The sequence below is a fragment of the Silene latifolia genome, chromosome 3 (genome assembly GCF_048544455.1).
Source record: "Silene latifolia isolate original U9 population chromosome 3, ASM4854445v1, whole genome shotgun sequence".
In the NCBI taxonomy this organism is placed as follows: Eukaryota; Viridiplantae; Streptophyta; class Magnoliopsida; order Caryophyllales; family Caryophyllaceae; genus Silene; species Silene latifolia.
In genome coordinates, this window is record NC_133528.1 from 38,540,939 (window position 1) to 38,551,232 (window position 10,294).

Here is a 10,294-nt window from a genome sequence, read left to right on the forward strand (position 1 = left end):
ATTTTTTTTATAAGTAAAAATATTAAAGATCACATATGAATTATATTATTTTACTTCAATTATAATAATAATAAAATTTTAAAACAGGCCGCGCGAAGCGCGGGATACTACCTAGTTGATTAAGTGTTGGTATCTGATTACGTAAGATTGAGGTAGGCGGTAAATGGAGCCCTAATGGATGTGATATACTTTCTTGATGGTTTTAGGTTTACTGACTTGAAGTGTTATTTTGAGGTTATATTTGAGCATGAGGCTAGTATGACTATTATTATACTTTTGGTTAGTAAAATAATTGTTACTTTAGAGCCATTACATGAATCACTCGATATGAGAGTCTTAGTTAAGACTTAACTTTACGGTATTGAGTAGTGGTCAACTCAGGTTGTGGAAATTGTTGTAAGTGGAGGCCGGCGAATTTTGAGACAAGTTAAGTTAGATAATCTGAATGGTTGTCCTATTTCCCCTGTGCGATCAATGTGTTACTGTGTACATACATACATACTCTTTATCACACTATTTAAAGTTATCAAAATCTCATATGTATTCAATTTCTTGCAATATAATTTTTTTCATTCTCACACTATAAAAACTTGTCTGTTAGTAGTTTTCTTTAAGTTCTATTTTTAATAAACATAATGACTCTCCCAAATATATTTTTCTTGCCAGATTTAATAGTCTAAGTTTTATCACTTTCTCAAAATATTTTTTTACGTAAATGTAAAATACTATGAGACACTCATTTTAATCATCTCTACATATCAAAATATTTCAATAAATATAATCAAAATTATACTCAATTGAAAGCATTTTTCGCAATGAACGTAATTATTTACATTTTAGAATTTGTATCAAAATAATTTTTTACTAAATTTAGAATCAAATTACCGTAATTTATTTATATAATTTTAACCGGGGATTATAATTGTTCTTTATTGAGGTATTAAGTTGAAACGTCATAGAAATTCGAACGTATAGCTTGTTGCAAAATTTTGACAGTTGATCTTTAACCGGGGATTTTATCATATTGAGAGGCTCCTAATTTGATGTTAGTGGGAGATTAGTAACTTTGATCTTGAGATTTGTGGAAGATATTTGTAGGGGTATAATGAGTGGAAGTTGTTAAGTTATAATTGTGGTTTGTGGTGAATGACAATGTCTTGGGGACTAGTTTATAAATAGAGTTGAAGATATTTCACTTTGGAAAAATTCATGTTCCTTGTATGCCCAAACGAACTTCTCACAAGGAATGGTTGCCTATATATCGATCCCGAGATTAAAAGGACATTGAGGAGGCTTCGTAGAGTGTTTAGAGATATTGAGAAAGGTTCTACTTCAACAACGGAGGGACCTAATTCACTTGTAGTAGACAATTTAGTTGAAGTGGAAGTTGAGCAAGTTGAAGTTGATAATTTGGTAGAGCATAATGAAAAGTTTGTGAATCCATTAGTTAGTCAAGAAAGTAGAGCCAACCCTATTCCTAACTTGATTCCCCCGAATCAACCAAAGATGCCGACCAAAGAGACTCTTCCTAATGGATCTCCTATACCCGTTAACCTCACCGGAAATTTCATAAAAAAATCCGCTTTTATCCTACTAGTTAAGAGAGACCAATTTGGTGGGATGCAAAGTGAGGATCCCCACCAACATATGGAGACCTTTTGTGACTATACGATTACTCAAACGAGAGTGACGCAAGATCAAATTCGTTGGGTCCTATTCCCATTATCACTAATTGGAGCGGCAAAACAATGGTTAAAGAGCCTCAACAAGGCAATCCTAAGGATTGACTCATCATGGAAAAAGTTGGCATTTGCATTGTATCAAAAATTTTATCCATCAGAAAAAACCAATATGTTGAGAGCTCAAATTATCGGATTCAAGCAAAGTGATTATGAAACCCTTTATGAAGCCTTGGATGGTTTCAAAGCAATTTGTAGATCATGTCCCCTTCATAGCTTAAGTGAATGGTCTCAAGTCCAACAATTTTGGAATGACCTTTATGAAGAATTAAGGAGCATCTTGAACACGGTTCTAATGGAAGGTTTACCAAGGTGGATGATGACCAAACTTAGATTCGAATTGAAGAAATGGTGGTTCATAACACTCACAATTTAGCCGACCAAGGGAGCCAACTGAAGGTACTAGGCCCCTAATTAGACACTTCTAATTAGTTACTAAATTACTTGTTAATTTATTCTTAATGATCTAGTTACATGCAACCTTACAAGATGACTAAAATGATATAAGAAAAGTATTCCTTACAATGCTTAAGGAAAAATTTGGGCACAACACAAGGACTCCTTCCTTGTATTGTTCTTGAGCATAAAACATCATGGATGATCCTCCATCTTCAAATTTCCATAATAGGAAATCTCCTCTTAGTTGCACTCAAGATGTCACCCAAAATTCTACTAATATTAACTAGATATTATGTAGAATATTACCTTGAAATAATATTACAATTATTATTACTATAATAATAATTGATGTTTTATTATTTATATGAGTTTTGGATGAGTAATATGTGTAAAAATAAGAAGAGAAAATGAAGAACAACTCCTTGTTCTTAGAAGACCAAAACCGGCCCAAATGAGGAGAAAGAGCCAATTTTTCTTCTTATTTTTCTAACCATAAAAAAATGATCAAGTTAGGGGGTATATATAGTCCTCAAATGTAAACAAGTGAGAGACATTTGTTAGTGGGACTTTCCAAACCACATGTGATGACTATCATCATCAAAAGTGGCGGCACAAGTGTAATTATCGGGTCCATTTCGACTTCCGACATTTGTCCCACAAATGCTTATAAGTCGTATATTTAATTATCTTATATAATTAAATATTAATTTAATTATTTAACACTTAAATAATATAAATTAACAAATAATGTACACCCAACTTTGAAGTATTATTAGACCATTTTATCAATATAAAATGTGTCCCACAAAACTCTATTAGCTAATTTTACAATCTCTTGTAAATTCAATTAGCTAATTACCTTCGCCTTAAACTTAATAAACTCATAGTATTAAAACTAATACTTTATTAGTAAATAATACTAATTTAGTCAATTAACTATTAATTACTAAATTTTTATCTCATTTAATAACATTAACTAGGTTTGTGACCCGTGAAATTCACGGGTTTATCTGTTTTAGTTTTGATATTTTTATCGTATTGTTAATATTTGTTCGAGCAATTAGTTGTTGATCCATTTAAAAATATACAGTCTTGAAATACATAGAAATCAGTTAGTTAATATCTAATTTCTTTGACAATTTTGGTTTATTTTTTTAAATCGAATTCTGCAAGTGACAATGTGGTAGCTACTAATTTTGAGAAACTTGACAACGGAGCAATGACAAAGACGACTCATTATATATACGTGTGTTTTACTCCGCAATATAATTGTGGACAGCGGGGGCCCACGGGGGCGCTTGAGAGGAAAGAGAAACAAGCGTTTGCATTTTTGTATGGAGTCGCCACCAATTTTTATGGGAAATTGGAACCGTTCGAATACCTCGTGTCATGTCAAGACACAAAGTAGAGACATGAACACTAAGCAATCGTTACCCTTAGCATTCTATGTCTAGAATGACTCTCGTGGATGCCAATGAACACGGGTGTTCACGGAGATCTGGAGTAAGGGGTGAGGGTACGTATTAGGAAGCTCTTTTGATCGAACACCTAATCCCGCCCGCCTCGATAGCGGCCTCTACTAATGATTAGGGAAGTTGTCTATACTCGATATATCGTCGATTGTATGCATGCAATGCAACATCCAAGTTTTGATCCTAACATGTGAGAATTAATACTAAGTCGGTGAAACATGTAGTTTAGCAAACAATTAAGGTCGAAGTAAGGATTTAATGCTCAATTACATGTGAAGACATTCAAGCAATAAAAGAAATACGATAATTATAAATTACAATAATGAAAATTACAATAATTACAACGGATTAGGCGATTTATGTCGAAAATACCTTTAAAACGGATGTTTTGGAAAAAAGAATAAAAGAATAAAATTACGAATAGATCAGAAGGTGATAATACGGTTAATAGTCAATTATACGTAAGCTAAATAACTAAGTCAAAGCAACAACGGAGTTCAGAGGCAGAAATCAACCAGGAACAGGCGCAACAGAGCTGCGTCCTTTGGAATAGGCGCAACAGTTGCTGCGTCTGTTCCCTGGCTCAGTTCTGGTTGTGAAGCCGGAATTGCAAGTTATTAATATTCGTTGGTTAATTTAACGATGGATTTAAATTATTTACTCGGATGGAAGTGATTAATAGGTTATTGAACATATGAATGGGTCATGAAAACAGTAAAACATGGGTGAGACGGAAGTAAGACGGATTAATTACAGGAGTGAACGATATTAACAAACTAAACAAATTAATTGGACTAAACTAAACATGATGAATTAATGAATAACATATGACGAATATGCGATGAATATGACAAAAGACAGATGAAAGTATATCAAAGATCGAATTCCAGAAACTCAATATGAACAAATTGAATTTATACAACCCGGATTGAATTTAATGACGAAAACCCGCAGATATGAGATTATAAGGGACTTAAGTCGGATTAATGACGAATTATATGCTAATGAATGATGAACAATATACATATGAGATTATTAGACTATTATGACGAAGAATTAAAGAACAAACAAATAAAAAGCAAGCAACGGACGAGTTTACAGAGGACGAAGGAAGAAGAAAGGAAGCGAGAAGCTGCGGCCCTCACGAAGAGGCGCAGCAGTATCTGCGCTCCTTCAAGAGGCGCGGCGATTGCTGCGTCCTTTCTCGACGGTTAGTCTTCTGGAAATCCGTAAAAAAGAGGTTTTAAAGCATGGTTTAGAAATCGGTTTTAACGAGGTATTTTCGACATAAACCTTACAATTGTGATACAATAATTAAAATACAATAAATAAAAGAGAGATTATACACCCTCAGACTTACATGTTGACGAAACGAGAAGGACTAAGATATCGATTAGTGATGCTCGACGCGAATGCAAAGAAAGTGCCCTCGTAAGAGGAAAACGATTAAGTTAATTAAGTTGATTGATGTGGAGTTGGTCAAATTGGTCGGTCATGCAAACGAGGCTGGTACTCAGAAGGATCCGAGCTTACGTGGTTGAATGTTCAAGCACGTAGACGCCAAAAAGTAAGAACAAAGGTCTAGAATGCAAAGGGAGAAGAGAAGGACGGACACTCGCGTGAGAAATATGAGGAGAGAAGGCTCCTATTTATACTAATCACGTGGAGGAATTAGGGTTTCGGAGACTCTTTGGAAGTGAATCTCGGAAAGATATGAAAAAGATACGAGAAATACGCAGAAAAGGGCCTGGGAAGAGGCGCATCAGCCACTGCGTCTCTTGGAAGAGGCGCAGCACCTGCTGCGTCTGTTCCCAAGTGGTTTCCTCCTGCGGAAGAAAAATTTTCGTGTTTAAGTTATGGTAGGACGGAATAATTCGGTTTTCCTTAATATCTTATGTGAATATTACGGGAAATTGTTTACCAAAAGATAAAGATTGTGAAATATGGAATAGAAATATCCGGAACATCCAGAACATTCTGACTCGGGATTTTAACGGTTATCAGAAAATGAAGACGGTTTTAGGCCCGGACTCCAAATGTACTCTAATTACTGTCAAAACGACCGTATCGGGACGTAGATGACAACTAAGAGGTAGACATTAATATTTGAGCAATCACTTGACGATAATCTTACGAATTGTCACAAATCATTCCGCGTAGCAAACATGCGGCTCAATCATCACCCGGTGGTTTGCGAGAGGTGCAGAAACGAGGTATCTACAGAGCCCCCACTTTGACTGAGGCTTGGACAAGGCGAAAGTCAAAGTATAGCCATCAGGTCAATCGAAAATTACAACCTGACGACTATGGCGACGCGAGGCGGCTCAAGGGGTCTGAGCCAAGGACCTGTCGTCGGGAACATTTTAGAGTCTGTCGACTATCGGGGAGGGTCGTTTAAAGTCCATTAGACTACGTAAGGAGGCTCGCCAGCCATAAGAAGAGACCATACCTGAGACTTCTTCTCGAGATGCTTCCGGAGGCGCGTAGGAGCTAAGGTTAAGCATAGGAGCTAAGGTTAAGACCTAAAGGATATATAAGGATTGTGCTAGGGTGTGGGACCCTAAAGGAAAGCATCGACGGGAAGGAGGCCAAAAATAAGTTCAATTTAAGGGTAACTAAAGCTTGGGTATAGGAACTCTATTGGTTTGGGAACTTCTGGAGAACGACACCTTTGTCGAACTCCGCGGGGAAACACGAAATATTGTGAGTAGCAGGACACAAAGCGGGAAGCTGGCCGAGAGAAAACTCGCTTGGGTAGTCTTCGAGAAATAATTGCGAGTAGCAGGACACAAGCGGGAACTGCCGAGGGAAGTCTGCTTAGGTAGATGTTAATCCTCATGTCTTGAGAGGGACAGTACGTCCGCTTACTCTCGCTGGAGACGTGATTGGGAATTATTCTTCATGTCATGAGAGGGAAAGTGTATCCGCTTACTCTCGTCGGGAAACATAATGAAGGCGTGTCGAATTCTGTGAAGGAATAAATGCTCGTTGCGACAAGAAAAAGGTCTTGGAAGAAATAAATACTATGCGACAGTCTGCTGCTGGCTTGGAAATGCGGGTCGGAACGAAAGAAAATCGTCAAACGGACCAAAAGGATAAAATAGCATCGGGGAAGAGGCGCACCAAAGATGGGCCCACAAATAACGAATTCATAACGAATTTTTGAAAATACGTATGGAGGGAACACAAGGAAGAGGCGCAGCAAGATCTGCGTCTCTTGGAAGAGGCGCAGCGCCTGCTGCGTCTATTCCCCAAAGTGTTATTTCTGCGTAAAAACGCGATAATCAGAGGCTTATGTTCATTATTTCGAAACACAAATCACACAATTTCTCTCTCAAATCTTCACCATTTCCGCCAAGATATGATCCAAAAGCTTGTATTAATTATGACTAATCGAGGTATGTGTCTCATTCTTGCATTAATCGTCTATATTTGTCCAATTTTGAGCCGAAAAAATTAGGGTTTATGACCCATTTGATCGAAAATTTGGGGCTTTTCCCCCAAATGCATTTGCCTTGTCAAATTGACATTAGAAATGGATAATTGGTAATATTAGGAACATAACCATGTATTTGTCTCGAATTTTCGTTGAGTTTTGAGCCTTTGAATGAAATTTGAGACAGGTTTCTGACTAAGCAGTAAATTGCTTCGAAAATAGCCTTAGGATTGCCCATTTGCGATGAAACTTGATATTTGGGATCCTTGAACGATGGGTAAACTTTCTACCATCTCGGAATTTTGGTTTGTGATAGCTTTTTCAGGACACTTTTCTAGGGCATAATCGCTGTTATAACGAAATGCTGCCGAAATTTCGACTCGAACCCGGAACTTGGCTTCACATTAGGCTTGATTTGACCCAAATTACCACATGAGTGATCGGGTTTATGAGAATATGGCCAAAGATGGCGAGAAAAGAGCGATTTTAGGGCTTCGAAAGCTCGAAAATCCCTTAACCAAGGCTTGTCGTCACGTGACGCGGCCTAAATTTACTTTAATGTTGCAGGTGATGAGGCTTCTACTTCTGGGAGAGCTCCCATGGAGATAGACGCTGCTACTGTCGAGGAGGCTTTAGAGCAGGCCTTCACCGCTGCGGTGATGGCTGCTGGGGACGAGGTCCATGAGGAGGAGGCTGCTGAGGAGGAGGAGGCGCCGAGACGGGCCAACGTTTGGTGAGGAGGTCGTCAGCTGAGAGGAGCTCCTGCGTCGGCTGAGACTTGGGAGAGCAGGCACCTGCTGTGGGCTGCAGAGGGTCACCTGTCCTACAGGACGGTGAAGAGCTTGGTAAATAGGAATTCACTACTCATTACTCATCCTCTTTCGTTCATTTGTTCAAATTTCTTTCAAATTTTATTCAAAACTAAAGATAGCTTTTGTTTCAAATCACAATAGGAGGCCGGGAACATCAGGTCGTTCTCGGGTTACACGACAGCGATGGAGCACAACGAGCGGCTGTCGGCGGAGGAGCGGGCCATGATCGAGCGTGGAGCGTTCGGTCCTTTGGTGCAGGTCTGGAGAGATATCGCGAAGAGGAAGCTGTGGGCTAACCTTAGCCTGGTCCGCGCTTTCTTGGACCGATTCTGGGATACGACTTCCACGTTTCACATGCCTTTCGGTGAAGTGGGAGTCACTCTGGAGGTACGGCATGATTTCTGGTCTGCCGTGTGGGACCGAGGAGGTGGAGTGGCCAGAGACTGCCATGAGGGTGGACTCGGCCGAGGCGAGGAGTGTAACACCCGCCATTTTTGTAATCTATTTTCGTAACCGTATTTTATTTACGATTACGATTTGATTTGTATGACTCGGAATTTATCTGTGAGCCATTTCTTTTCTTCCTTTGAATTCTTGAGTTCTCTTATGTCTCGAATATTTCCTTGTTTTCGAGAATTATTGTTATTTCTAACTATTTCAGCTTCGCCTTATTTATTCATTTTATTCGTATTCTAATTCTACTCCGAGTTAATTTGTTGGAATTCGGAATTTGTTCTTTTGAACTCCTTTATTCTCTTTAATTTCTAATCTCATATATTTTATCTTTATTAATGAGATTTAATTTTATTCCTTAATCTATGGTTTTGATTTGATATTTTAATTAGTTACTTTTTAAGTCGATTTTTAGTCCAATTTCATTTACGGACCGACTTCTATTTAAATGGTGATTTTATTCTCCATTTTCGAAATTGCCCTTGGTCTTTTGGTGCGTGTGATCTATACATTTTGTCACACTTTTCTTTCTTATTTATTTGCTAACCATCTTATCTTTTGTAACCACTTTGACCTATTCCTATTAGCATCTTATGTTAGTGTTTTAGAAGACTCAAGTCTCCTTATTTCTTTCTCACTTGAACCGTGAAGACTGAAGAGGAGCTATTCATAACTTCTCTTTTACAAAAAATAATAAGAGCAACCCTATCGCTTCGCCGTTCTTCTGCAAAAATAAAATTTACGTACGTGCTTACCTTCTTGCTTCTTTATTTCCGTTTTACAAATTAATCTACGTACGCGCTTGCCTTCTTGCTTCTTTATTTCGATCGACCTTTCCTCATCATCCGTTCATCCTTTTCTAAGGGTTTGTAGAGGAGATATTAAATGCTAGCATATGTGGATTCGGATTCGTAACAAGGTAACTACGACGTTACTCGGTATTGCATTGATTAATTGTTGTAGTTGTATGTATTATTGCTTTTTTGTGGTTTTATAAAGATTTATTGATACATATGATTTTCGAAACCTTTACTTTCTGATCTCTTGATATCCATAATCTATTTTGACTATGTATAAATTTTATTTTGTCAATAGGAATTTATTTTGGTTGATTTACAAGTTTTATGATCAAATCGATGGTTTTGATATTAGGGTTTTAATAATTCGTTTTTATAATTTAAACTGATGTAAATTTTTTTTTTTCTGGAATTAATAGTTGATTTTAAGATACCATGAATTTTCGCGGTAATTATTTTGGAGTTTTAATATTTATTTCGTAATTTAAAGTATTGACGCAGTTTCTGCGATTATAGCGATTTGTTCAGTTTTAATTATGTTAAAAATATTAAATAAAATTGTAAATTTACAATATTTTAGTATATGGCAGAGACATGGAGCATTAGGTTGTGTATAAATTTGTAGGTCTTCAATCATTATTTTCGATTTATGGTGTATTTTACAAGTTTGATGGAAACCGTTGTTAAATCTGTCAAATATGTTCGTCTGTTTGTAAAAATCATATCACCTGTTTATATTTCGAATTTGCAAAAGTGTAAAGAATAAACTCCTGTTATTTTAAAGTGTAGAGGCTGTATAAAATTTTTCATAAGATTTAAACTTACAGTTTGGTCAGAATAAATTATTTGTGAACAGCTCAAATCAGAAAAACGCGTTTCTGACTTCTCTCAAAGATTCATTTTTAAAAGATATTTTGCTTTTGATACAGTAGCTAATCTTTTTCTCAATGAAGATTTATCATGTTTAGTTATGTTTAAAATTATGCCTTGCCTTAAAATGTTTTCTAAAAGTAGATTTATGAACTGAAACATTATGGGTGACGTTTTCTGACAGTTTTTAGAAATGCATTTTTAGACCCCTGATACGTTCCTAATTTAAAGTTTGTCAAAACATGAAAGTTGTAGATAAAAGCTATAGGAAACCATGAAAATTGGCCTTGCGTCATTTAGATTTTTCTGTAATTAA

The 10,294-nt window shown here is 36.7% G+C and overlaps 1 non-coding gene across 1 annotated transcript; it reads right to left on the bottom strand.

Moving 5' to 3' along the window:
* Positions 1-1,851: 1,851 nt before the first annotated feature.
* LOC141650088 (small nucleolar RNA R71) lies at positions 1,852-1,958 on the bottom strand. Its single transcript, XR_012546150.1, has one exon. It is a non-coding gene; the product is annotated as a small nucleolar RNA R71 (small nucleolar RNA).
* Positions 1,959-10,294: the final 8,336 nt, after the last annotated feature.